A 13,146-nucleotide genomic window follows, 5' to 3' on the forward strand; every position below is an offset into this window, starting at 1 on the left:
GGGATAGAAGTTAAAGAACATGCCCACGTAGCGTGAGAATGAAGGGGGCTAAGGCATAAAACAGAGCACAAAATAAACAATGAATTGGACAGTCAGTGACTAATTGTGGAAATAATGGCACATGTGATATGGGAATCGGAACATTTGGGGGACTATCAAAGTGGAGCTGCAAAAGTTTACTTGATTACACATAAATGTCATCTGTGGGAGGGCCAAATAAAGATTTTTACTGGCAGGTTCTTGCAAAAATTTGCAACTCAGGAGAAAACTGAGCTTTAAATATAGAAAGTAATTGGATAAAGTTTGTCGTAACTTCAGAAATACAGTGTATTAGTCCGTTCTCACTCTGCTATGAAGAAATATCCAAGACTGGGTAATTTATAAAGGAAAGAGGTTTAATTAACTCACAGTTCTACATACCTGGGGAGGCCTCAGGAAACTTACAATCATGGCAGAAGGGGAAGCAAGCACGCCCTTCTTCACATGGTGGCAAGAAGGAGAATAAGCACAAGCAGAAATATCCACTTATAAAACGATCAGAACTCATGAGAACGTACTTGCTCTCAGGAGAACAGCAGCATGTGGGTAACTGCCCCAGGATTCAATTACCTCTCTCTGGGTCCTTCCCATGCCACCTGAGGATTATGGGAACTACAATTCAAGACGAGATTTGGGGAGGGGGAGCAAGGCTGAACCATATCATACAGTATTCCAATAATCATAAGGGAATTTTAAAAAAAGGTGTTTGCAAATCAGGGAAGGAGCAGATAAAAGTTAAAAAGGAAATGAAAAGGGAGTCATGGCAGGAAAATCATGGGTCCACCAACTTTCTGGAAAGAGAAACTTCTTAACAACCTTCCTCTCTTCAAATATGGATTCTTTCAGAAAGGATTTCTAGAGTAATAACATAAATTCTGACGCTGAGCTGGATGCCGACAGTTATACAGTCAATAATATTGGCATGTTCCCTGCCCTCAGAGAGGTTAACATCAAGAGGGGTTGACAAAATATCATAAATGCAATCACAATAAAGCAACAGAGGCCTAGCAGTTAGGTATAGGAAGTCTCTCCAGTCCCCCATGTGTTGGGATGGACCCTAAACCCCATCCATATGATGGCCATGGGAGCAGCCATTTGGAGTATGATCTTCATGCCCTGACAGGAGATGATGGGTCCAGATAAAGCCATTTGAACAAAATGAAGCAGAAAATTCCCAGAATTTGCAAAAAAAGCCGATATGTTTTCTACCTGTTGAAGCTCTAAGGTCTAACCCTTGCGATCTATTAGAATAGTAGCTATGTGCTTCTCCTTGTAGAATGACCACTTGCAGTTTATTATAAGGTACCTGTTTATGTTTTCTGCTGAAGAATTCTGTGTATGTTCTACTCAGAGACAGATCACAGAAAATCTTTTTTACCTTTTGTAGACTGGCCATGTCAGAGTTTTCCATCAAGTCTATTATGTTCAGCATCCTAAAAAATAAACAGAAGAGTGAGCTTGAAAACCATCACTGCACTGCAGACCTACACATTGATCACAAATGCTGTGCTCTGTTCATTCGTTATGTACTTGTTTACCTCAGAGTTACCAACCCTCAAGCTGGTTTGCTTTGTATGGAAGTGGATAGAACATATTTATAATTGACTTATTATGCAATATCCAGAAACCATACTTAGTAAATTGTGACAGGAAGCTTAAAATTTTCTGATAGTTTAGAAATATAGCACCATGAGATATTAGAGGGGTCATTTTCGCTAAAGTTGTAATAGTGATAACAGGTTGAGAAAAGTCTGAGAAAGGAAATTACTGTAATATATGACAGTCTGGAGCAAAATTTCTGGTTCGGTAGCAAAAGGCAATTGCAAAAATTACACCATAACAAGGTTGAAAGGAAAAATATTGACAGGGAAAACCCAGAACACTGAGTTCTTCCAGTCTCTTTTAAGAGCCTTAAAACCCTAAACGCCTGTGGGATTGAATCATGTTTGGCTTCTAAACAGAGAGATTTTACTCCAATTCCCTGTGTGGACCAAAGAGGTCAGTAGATCTATAGCTCTAAAAAGAACAACAGCTCAAAACTTAAAACATTAAATAAAATATTTATTTATATCTATCTGTCTATATCTGTTTATGAAATAATATACATACATATGTATATATTGGGAGAGAGAAATATACTAGATAATTAAGTATCCAGTCATCTGGAAGGGATAGGGGTAGGAAGATGACGTGGAGTGTTGGGTGGGTGGATGGAGATGAGAGAGGGTACATTGGTAACAAAAAAGGAAATAAATTTAAAAAGACAGAAACTTCATTGAAAAAATTTCCAGAATAATGAATATATCATGTATATGTTTAGATTTATGTATGTGATATATGATACGCATAGAGACTGCATCTATTTACTTACAGCATATCCAAAATACATACCAAGATAAAAAAGGCAAGGGCCTCATATGTGTTATGCAATTCTTTTTCATCTGAAACAACAAACTCCAAACCCCTATATGTGTTTATGCATGGGTGGAGATAAAATTGCATCTGTATGTACAAGGAAGTAGAAAGTAATGGAAGGTCATTTGAAGGGAATGCCTGTGGGCAGCAGCATGAGACATAACTAACACCATCTTTATGCATATTTGTATTGCTTTGCTGATTATTACAGACATGTATTATTTTCTGAATAAAGAAAACATCAAATGAATGAAAAATTTGAAAACTAAAGGGATGCTTTAGATAATGGAAAACTGAATCAGGAACCTATGGAATTGAGAAAGCTCTAGAGAGCATAACTTTATTTAACTTTTGCTTGATCTACAATGTATTTGTTAATTTTTACTGTAAAAATGTTGAATATTTGTTTAGAAACAGTTGACACTTTATCTTCAATATTTATTTACACTTGGTATACCTTTTTGACATATCCTGAGAAGAAGAACTACTTGCTCACAGCACTCCAAACAACAGCAGATGATAGTCATAAAATCCAAACAAATGAGGTAATGTAAAATGTAATGACAATGTAAGCATAATTTTTCCACAAGCATACCAGATCTTATTCCCAAGAGAGATTTCCTGCCTTTGTTAGCACCTACTTCCACCATGCCACATTGGTATATAATAAGGACCAAGAGTATTTTAGGAAACATAACACAATAATTTGCATTTATATACAGCTACCCAGAAACAAAATGTAACGCTGTTTAAAGCCCTCAAGAGTTGCCCAATGTTATTAGTCAGGCAGAATGGCAGCTTTATTTACTTACTAAACCAATTCCATATTATGAAGAACTAATGACTAGAGTTGATACATACTTTATTAGTTTGTTTCTGAAAACTCTGCTAGAGCCAAAAGAAGGAATATAGGAAGAGCTCTGGGCAGTAAATAGGAGAAATAAACCTCCAGAGATCATCAGCTCACTTAATTCAGTTAAGACTACCTTAACAGTTGTAGAAAACTGCACATGCACTTAAGTTTACAGATTATCCTTGGTAGAATGTCTTTACTATAGAAAATTGTTAGGGAGAACTACTTAAATAGGTTTCTGGTTGCCATAATAATCAGTAGTCAGTTTACTCCTTTTAAAAAATAGTCTTGATATAAGGCAGCACAATAGTTTTCACAGTATAAACAAATCAAGCAAGCATCATTCATTTGTTCAGACAAATATTTATTGAGTGTGGTCTCAGTATGTGTGCTGAGTATGGTCTCAGTACCTACGTGGTTTATACATAATGGTCTTAGCAACTACAGTTATTCTCATTATTGTGTGTTATGTTTGCTCTTGTCAAATTTGATTCCTCTATAAAATATAAGTAACATGAACAAAGTATCTATATTTAATTTTTTATTTTAAAAATAAAAATGATATGAATAGGCTTCTGTGGAATTAACCATGATATCAAAAAAGAAGGTATACAGTGAAAACCTATATCATTCTTATTGCTATAGGAAAAATATATATTTGGGGACTGAATTCTAGCGACCTACAATCCATTTGGACAATTTTAGCACAAAATAGAAAATATACTTCAAAATGGCATATAGCATAACATAAAGATAAGTGTGAAATGCTGTAATATGTTACAGAACATAACTATCACAGAAGTTCAGAGGAAGGAGGAAATCAATGAAAGCTAGAAAGGAATATGATGCTTCATAGACGGGATGGAGAAACCTGAAGCATAATTGGAGAAATGAGAATGGTTTAGATTAAAAGAGGGCTGAAACAACCAGTGTGTGCAGTGAAATACACTGCATCACCTCTGCATACTCGCCGAAGTATCAAGCCTGCATTAAACCAAGACTTATGATCTGACTTACAATTTATAGAAAATAAAGGAGTTACAAGAGGAACCAGTTAAACGTCATGAGTAAACAACTAAACAAAGAATGTGCCTTATTCTAGAAGACAACTGGCCTAATTTTTTCAGCAAGCCAATGGCATATAAAGGCAGAGCTGTTCTGAATTTGAAGAGACTTAAAATGTATAACTAAATGCAATGTGTGGAACTTATTTGAATCCTGAGTTTAAAAACAGAGGGGAACTTCCTCAAGTTGATAAAGAAAAAAGAGCTACAAGAAACCTACGGCTAACATCATACTTAATGGTGAGAAACTCAGACTTCACACTAAAATCAGGAATAAGTCAAAGCTGTTCCCTCTCATCACAACTTTTCAACTGTATGTCCTAGCTAATGCCATTAAACAAGGAAAAGAGATAAAGGCATACTTATTGGAAAGGAAGAAATAAAACTGCCTTTCTTCACATGGTCATTTATGTAGAAAACCCAAAAGAATCAACAAGAAAACCTCTGGAATTAATAAGCAATTATAGCAAGATTGCAAAATACAACATTAATATGCAAAACTAAATTGCTTTCCTAAATGCCAGCAACAAACAAGTAGAATTTGAAATTTTAAAAAGATAAGGAGCCTACTATTTACATTAGCACCCCCAAAAATGAAATGCTTAAGTGTTAACTCTAACAAAATATATACCAATCCAAGTGAGTAAAAGTCCAAAACGCTGCTGAAAAAAATCAAACAAAAACTAAATAAATGGAAAGAAATTCCATGTTCATATATAAGAAGACTCAGTGTTGTCAAGCTGTCAGTTCTTCCCAACTTTATCTATAGATTCAATGTAATCACAATCCAATTCCAACAATTATTTTGTGGATATCAACGAATTGATTATTAAGTTATATGGAGAAGCAAAAGACCCTTAGTAGCCAACTCAATATTGAAAGTAAAGAACAAAGTCAGAGAACTGACGCTACATAACTTTAAGATTTACTACAAAGCTGCAGTAATCAAGACAGTGAAGAAACAAACAGGTCAATGAAACGGAATAGAGAGCCCAGAAGTAGATGAACATAAATATAGTCAACTTTTCTTTAACAAAGAAGCAAAGGTAATACAATAGTGCAATGATAATCCTTTTTGTTTTTTTGTTTTTTGTTTTTTTTTTTGGTTTGGGATGGAGTCTCGCTCTGTTGCCCAGGCTGGAGTGCTGTGGCACAATCTCGGCTCACTGCAAGCTCCGCCTCCTGGGTTCACACCATTCTCCTGCCTCAGCCTCCCAAGTAGCTGGGACTGCAGGCCTGCCACCATGCCCAGCTAATTTTTTTTGTTAGTAGAGACAGGGTTTCACCATGTTAACCAGGATGGTCTCAATCTCCTGACCTCATGATCTGCCCTCCTCAGCCTCCCAAAGTGCTGGGATTACAGGTGTGAGCCACCGTGCCCAGCCAATAATGGATAATCTTTTTAACAAATGGTGCTGGAACAACTGGACATTTGTATGCCATAACATAAGTCTAGACACAGACCTTATACACTTCACAAGAATTACATCAAAATGTGTCATGGGACAAAATAACATGCAAAACTAAAACTGCTAGAATGTACCATAGGAGAAAATCTAGATGGCCTGGAGTATGACAATGCCTTTTTAGTTACGAAACCAAAGGCATAATCTAAGAAAGTAAAATTTGATAAGCTAGACTTACTTAAAATATTTTTTTAAAGTTTGTTCTGCAAAAGACACTATAAAGAGAATGAAAAGACAAGCCATGGACTGGGAAAGAAGTCTTTGCAAAAGACTAACGTGATAACATACGATTATCCAAAATATACAAGAAATTATTATGACTCAACAATAAGAGACTAAACAACCTGATTTTAAAAGTGAGCCAAGACTTTAACAAACACCTCACTAAAGAAGATGTACAAATGGCAAAGAAGCAGATGAAAAAAGTGCTCCATATCATATGTCATAAGGGAAATGCAAATTAAAGCAGCAAAAAGATACTGCTACACACCTATTGGAAAGGTTGAAACACAGAACACCAACAAAACTAAACCATGACAGGGATGAGGAGCAACAGGAAGGTTCATTCATTGCTGGTAAGAATTCAAACTGGTGTAGCAACTTCATAAGACACACTGGCAGTTTCTTACATAACTAAATATACCCTTACTTTATGATCCAGCAATTGCACTCCTGGTTATTTACCCAAATGAGTTGAAAACATGTCCACACCAAAACCTGCACATGGATGTTTATAGTAGCTTTATTCATAGTTGCCAAAACTTGGCAGCGACCAAAATGTCTTTTAGTGGGCGAATTGATAAATAAGACAGTGGAACATTCACACAATGCAGTCTTATTCAACACACAAATGAAATGAGAGCCATGCAGAGACATGGAGGAAACTTAAATGCATATTACTAAGTAAAAGAAGCCAATATAAAAAAGTTCTAAACTGTGTGTTTCCAACTATATGGCATTCTCATAAAGGAAGAACTATGGAGATACTAAAAAGATCATTGGTTACAGAGGACAGAGAAGAGACAGGGATAGAGGGATAAATAGGTTGAGGAGAAAGGATTTTTAGAGCAGTGAAAATACTCATTATAGTAATATAATGGTTGATACACTTGTCAAAGTTATAGAATGTGCAATAGCACAGGTGAACCCTTATGTTAACTATGGACATTGGATGATAGTGATGTGTCCATGTAGGTTCATGGAATGCAACAAATATACCTCTGGTTGAGGGCATGAGGGAGGCTCTCCATGTATCAGGGCAAGGGATATTTAGGAAATTCTGTATTTCCTTCTCAATTTTTTTGTGAATTAAATCTGCTTTTAAAAATAGACTTTGAAAATACAACTAAAACAACGTTTTAAAATAATCTTTTTAACTACTCCATTAGAGATGTAAAGGAAACATTAATATTACTATTATAATAAAGTAAGAAAATGCCCTTAGTTTTAGAGATGCATAATGAACTCTCTTGAAACATGAAATATCACAATATTTGTGATTTATTTTTAATATTTCAGAAAAATGATGGTCAAGCATTTCAAAATGCTCATGAGTGTTAAAACAAGGTAGTAAATAAAAAGGAGCACGTTATTCTATTTTTCTGCTGATTAAAAGTTTTATAATGAAAAGTTTATAAAACATAGCAAAAGGAGAGGGCATTCATGAATGAGATAAACAGAGCACGAGTCATGAGTGGGACTACTCATGTCCTAGCCACATATTCATAAAACTTTTACTGAAGCTGAGGATTTGAGAAAATGATTCACGAGAGCTAAATTGGAAAAGGTAGGCACGGGCCATCATTACTGAAACCTACATCAGTGAGGATTACATTTCCATAAAAGAAGATGGGGGAAGGTGAATCATCATAGAATTTTTGAGCAGCGAGATTTTTCATTTGTTGGGTTGTCTTGGTTTAATTTTCTTAGAAAGATTAAATAGCTTATGGGGTTGTGAAATGAATCATGAAGGAAAAATACAAAGTAGGAGAAGAATTAAGAGATTGCTCAAAGAACCTAGTATGTATTTATTGAAGCAGGGGCTGGGGAAATATGAATCAAGAGAAGAATGGAAAGACATTGAAGATAAATTAACAGGACTCAGACATGAGAAGGCATAGGGATGACAAATAAAATGTGGCCATAAATTATTTTGAGATTTCAAGCCATTAACGATCGGAGAAAGAAGGGAGAAGGGTGAGGTCAATTGTCTGCAGCAAGGTCTGGTGCCCATAAATAATGAATTTGATTGTAGACAATGAAATGTGAATGTCCTACTAAACAGGGATTCACTATCAGCCATTTGGCTTTGAAAATTTTGAAAGAGCCTTCAAAAAAGCACTTTAAAGCTTCTAAAAAGCAGTTTACTCTACTTCCTCTTAATCAAACTTTATGTCGACAAATAGCATTCGATTCCCTTGTCTGCCATTGTCTCATAACCTAGATGGAACTGAGAAATATGTGATAAACCATAAAAAGTAATTTTAATTTGAATATGATTGACCAAACATAAAAAAATCCCTTATTAGGCAGTCATAACTTATTGTTTCTGGAATTTCAAGTGATTTGAATATCCTCTACAATTGTCCTCTTTGAATTTTTTAAAATAGTACTTATTTGATTAATTTACTCACTTCTCTTTTTTTATTATACTTCAAGCTCTAGGGTACATGTGCACAACATACAGGTTTGTTACATATGTACACATGTGCCATGTTGGTGTGCTGCACCCATTAAGTCGTCATTTACATTAGGTGTATCGCCTAATGCTATCCCTCCCCGCTCCCCCCACCCCATGACAGGCCCTGGTGTGTGATGTTCCACACTCTGTGTCTTAGTGTTCTCATTGTTCAGTTCCCACCTATGAATGAGAACATGCAGTGTTCGGTTTTCTGTCCTTGTGATAATTTGCTCAGAATGATGATTTCCAGCTTCATCCATGTCCCTACAAAGGACATGAACTCATGCTTTTTTATGGCTGCATAGTATTCCATGGTGTATATGTGCCACATTTTCTTAATCCAGTCTGTCTTCGATGGACATTTGGTTCCAATTCTTTGCTATTGTGAATAGTGCCGTAATAAACATATGTGTGCATGTGTCTTTATAGCAGCATGATTTATAATCCTTTCGGTATATACCCAGCAATGGGACGGCTGGGTCAAATGGTATTTCTAGTTCTAGATCCTTGAGGAATCGCAACACTGCCTTCCACAATGGTTGAACTAGTTTACAGTCCCACCAACAGTGAAAAGCATTCCTATTTCTCCACATCCTCTTCAGCACCTGTTGTTTCTTGACTTTTTAATAATCGCCATTCTAACTGATGTGAGATGGTATCTCATTGTAGTTTTGATTTGCATTTCTCTGATGGCCAGTGATGACAAGCATTTTTTCATGTGTCTGTTGGCTGCATAAATGTCTTCTTTTGAGAAGTGTCTCTTCATACCCTTTGCCCACTTTTTGATGGGATTGTTTGATTGTTTTCTTGTAAATGTGTTTAAGTTCTTTGTAGATTCTGGAAAATAGCCCTTTGTCAGATGGGTAGACCGTAAAAATTTTCTCCCATTATGTAGGTTGCCTGTTCACTCTGATGGTAGTTTCTTTTGCTGTGCAGAAGCTCTTTAATTTAATTAGATCCCATTTGTCAATTTTGGCTTTGTTGCCATTGCTTTTGGTGTTCTAGTTATGAGGTCCTTGCCCATGCCTATGTCCTGAATGGTATTGCCTAGGTTTTCTTCTAGGGTTTTTATGGTTTTAGGTCTAACATTTAAGCCTTTAATCCATCTTGAATAAATTTTTGTTTAAGGTGTAAGGAAGGGATCCAGTTTCACCTTTCTACATATGGCTAGCCAGTTTTCCCGGCACCATTTATTAAATAGGGAATCCATTCTTAATATATATTTACTGGCTATACCATGCCCTACCCCCTGCTACAATCTGGATCAAAAAGATAAATAGGGAATAACCAAGTCTTCTGCATTTCAGAGCCAGACATATAAAGAAATGACTGCAAATGTGTGTTACTTTTCAAAAAGTGTTGTACATAGTGAAAAACAACTAAAAATTGCTTTATGGGATGTTAGGATAGGCGTTATAGGGGCCTGGCTTTTAAAATATTAGGGGATCATCTGGCTTGTAAGGCCTTTAAGAATACTATTCTAATGGTATTCCCTATTTTTGTGTTTTTAGCATACTTGTAAACTCAGTAGTCCATCTAATAAACACGACAAGGATCAAGAGATAGCCTCCATTAAGATCATTATAAACATGTCCTACAAATTAAAATTTATCAACTTATATGTGACAGTTATGTGGTACACAGAGCTATGGTACATACTTATTGAGAACTCATCCTATCTAGAAAGGCAAATAAGTTATCAGAACATTAGGAGAGAGAAATATGAAAACTTCATAGGAAAGAGAGTTATCCAATGAAACTATCAAGTTAGAAATGTCTTCCCAGAGGAAGTAACCAGTCAAATTATAGATGCATATGGCTCCTGGTATTTGGACAAAGATAGAGAAGGCACTTTGGCCAAAGAGAAAAGCCCATTGAAGGTAGGAAATAGCATGATGCTAGAAAAATTTAAAGTAACTCATCATGATTGCAACAAATGTATGGAAGGGGATAGGAGCAGCAGCAGTGGTAGCTGGCACAGATTTTTTTTAAAAGCAGCAATATAAGCATAAAAACTGGTGCACCAGACAAGCATCATGAAAGAACACTGAAATCAATGGAGATGCCTAGTCTGGTTTGTGGGAAGAGAAGAAAGAAAAACAGGGGTAGCCACCACACATACTCACCCACATCAGTATGTTTCTATTTCCACTCTTTCACAGCTTCTGAATTTTAGAATCCAAGTACAGACATTGGTTGACTTATTATTTAATAGTTTTCTGTGTTAACAAAATGATTTTGTATTTTATACTAACATTTATAGTATTTCCTTGAGGAATTTTAATTATAAGAGTGGCATATTCAGTTTTGCATTTTAAAAGAACACTATAACTGCTTGTATGTGTTTATGTGGTGTTATGGTAGACAATACCATAGCTCACAGACTATTTCAATAATCTACCATCAGGTGACAATAAAAACTAAGCTAATGTCTTTGAGGACATAGAATTTATTTGACTTGAATGACAGTGCATTCTCTCATTTAGGTAATATAGGTGAAGAAAGTGCTAATTTCAGAGTATTTGGGAGAAAGAAAAATGCTGAGATGGAAAGGTAACTTATGAATACATTGAGTTTAAAGTACTTATATATCTAAATAGATATATTTAATTTGAATACATTGAGTTTAAAGTACTTATATATCTAAATAGATTTATCAAGAAAGCATTTCCAAGTTATGTCAGCAGGAATAGCAGAATAAGGAACTGTGAAAATCTATCCTCCAAAAAATCAACAAAAGACTGTAAAAACTCTGAAACACAAGAAGAAGTTTGCAAAAATTTGAGTGTTTATTCAAGAAAACAACCTGAATTTCAGTAAAAGCTATAAGCACTGTGGCTCTGTAAGTTGCCTGATTCCCATACCCTCCCCACCTCCACGGTAACCTTAAAAACCAGCAACCTCACCATTATGGAATCCATGAAAATCAGCAGCTTAGCAGCAATTGGAAGGTGTAGAATGGAACTGGAACCTCCAAAACTCCCACCCTATAGACTGTCATTATCTACCTCTCTGGTAGTTTCCTAAGAATCTCTACTCATGAGATTGTCTAGCCCAAATCAGAAATCATGGTGAACAGATTTTTCCCCAGGGTATTTGTCAAAAACAATCAGAGGTAATTGTTTAACACTTAACCTACCTGAATCAGTGATAGAACTTGAGGCAAATAAGAAACTGACGGAAAAACTTCAAAGAAAAACTGAAAAATAAGCTATTAATAGTGAATTTTGAAAAGCTCTGACACATTTTTAGAAATTTCAAAGGCTGTGCACATATGCAGGACTGTGTGTATGTCCAGGAAATACCCATGAAAATCCAAATTTTTTACCTATGCCTGATACTGAGGCTCTTTGTTGACAGGAAGTAAAAGGTAAAGAAGATTTGTAAGCTGCTGGGCTGAGAGTTTAAATCATGTCCCAGTATGCACACAGACTCCCTTTGCAAAGCTGGTAAATTATTGATTGAAGTCATTTAAGGAAATGCCCATCCAGTCACTAGTTGGCAATTAAGTATAAACAAGCAGAAAGTTCAGTGCTCATACACAGTAAATAACATAAACTTTACAAAAGTGCCCAGAAATTACACTAAGTGAACAAAGGGTAACAACAAGAACAACAACAACAACCAAAAATCCGTGGACAGTGAAGAGAATCTGATTTCCGGAGTTTTCACCATATAATATTTGAAGTCCTCTTCTCCAACAAAAAATTATTCGAACAGAAATATAACCCATAAGCAGAAAAGAGCAGTCAAAAAAAATGTCCCCAGTGAAGCTCAGCTGTTGGACTTACGACTTAAAAGACTTTAAATCAGCCATTTTAAATATATTCAAAATACTAAAGAAAATAACGTCAAAAGTTCTAAAGAAAAGTACGAGAACAATGTTTCATCCAAGAGCATATATCCAAGAAAAAAAAATGTGAAGGGGCATAAGAAAGAACCATATGAAAATCCTGACATTGAAAGTTATAATAACTGAAATAAAAATTTACTGAACATTTTAACAGTATATTTGACCAGGCGGAAGAAAGAACCAGCAAACATGAAGATGGATTAGTTGATTATCTAGTCTTAGAAACATAAAAAAACAAAATGAAGAAGCAGTGAATGGAAACTGTCTATGGCACAGCATCAAGCACACCAATGGATATGGATAAGAATCTTAGAAGAACAAACAAAAGATAAACAGCAGAAAAAAAAATTTATAAGATGATGTCCAAAACTTCCTAGATGTGATGAAAAAACTTAATCTACACATCCAAAAAAATTAATGAACTCAAGGTTTCACAACTAGACACATCACAATCAAGTTGTTGAAAGATTAAGAATCGTAAAAGTAGCAAGAAGGAAGCAACTAATCATATACAAGACACTTTAAAAAATCAACCTTATTTTTTATCAGAAATCATGAAGAACAAAAGGTAGTAGGATGACATATTCAAAGTGATTAAAAAAAAAAGAATGTCAACCAACAATTCTATATCCACTGCAATCATTCATTAAAGTGAAGGAGAAATTAAAACATTTTTGTATAATCATAAACTGAAAGAATCTGTTGCTAGCATACCTTCTCTACTAAAAACAAAAACAGGAAAAGACTAAAGAGAGTACTTTAGGCTGCAATAAGAG

This window comes from Mandrillus leucophaeus, unplaced genomic scaffold (assembly GCF_000951045.1).
Source record: "Mandrillus leucophaeus isolate KB7577 unplaced genomic scaffold, Mleu.le_1.0 Scaffold1494, whole genome shotgun sequence".
Classification (NCBI taxonomy): Eukaryota; Metazoa; Chordata; class Mammalia; order Primates; family Cercopithecidae; genus Mandrillus; species Mandrillus leucophaeus.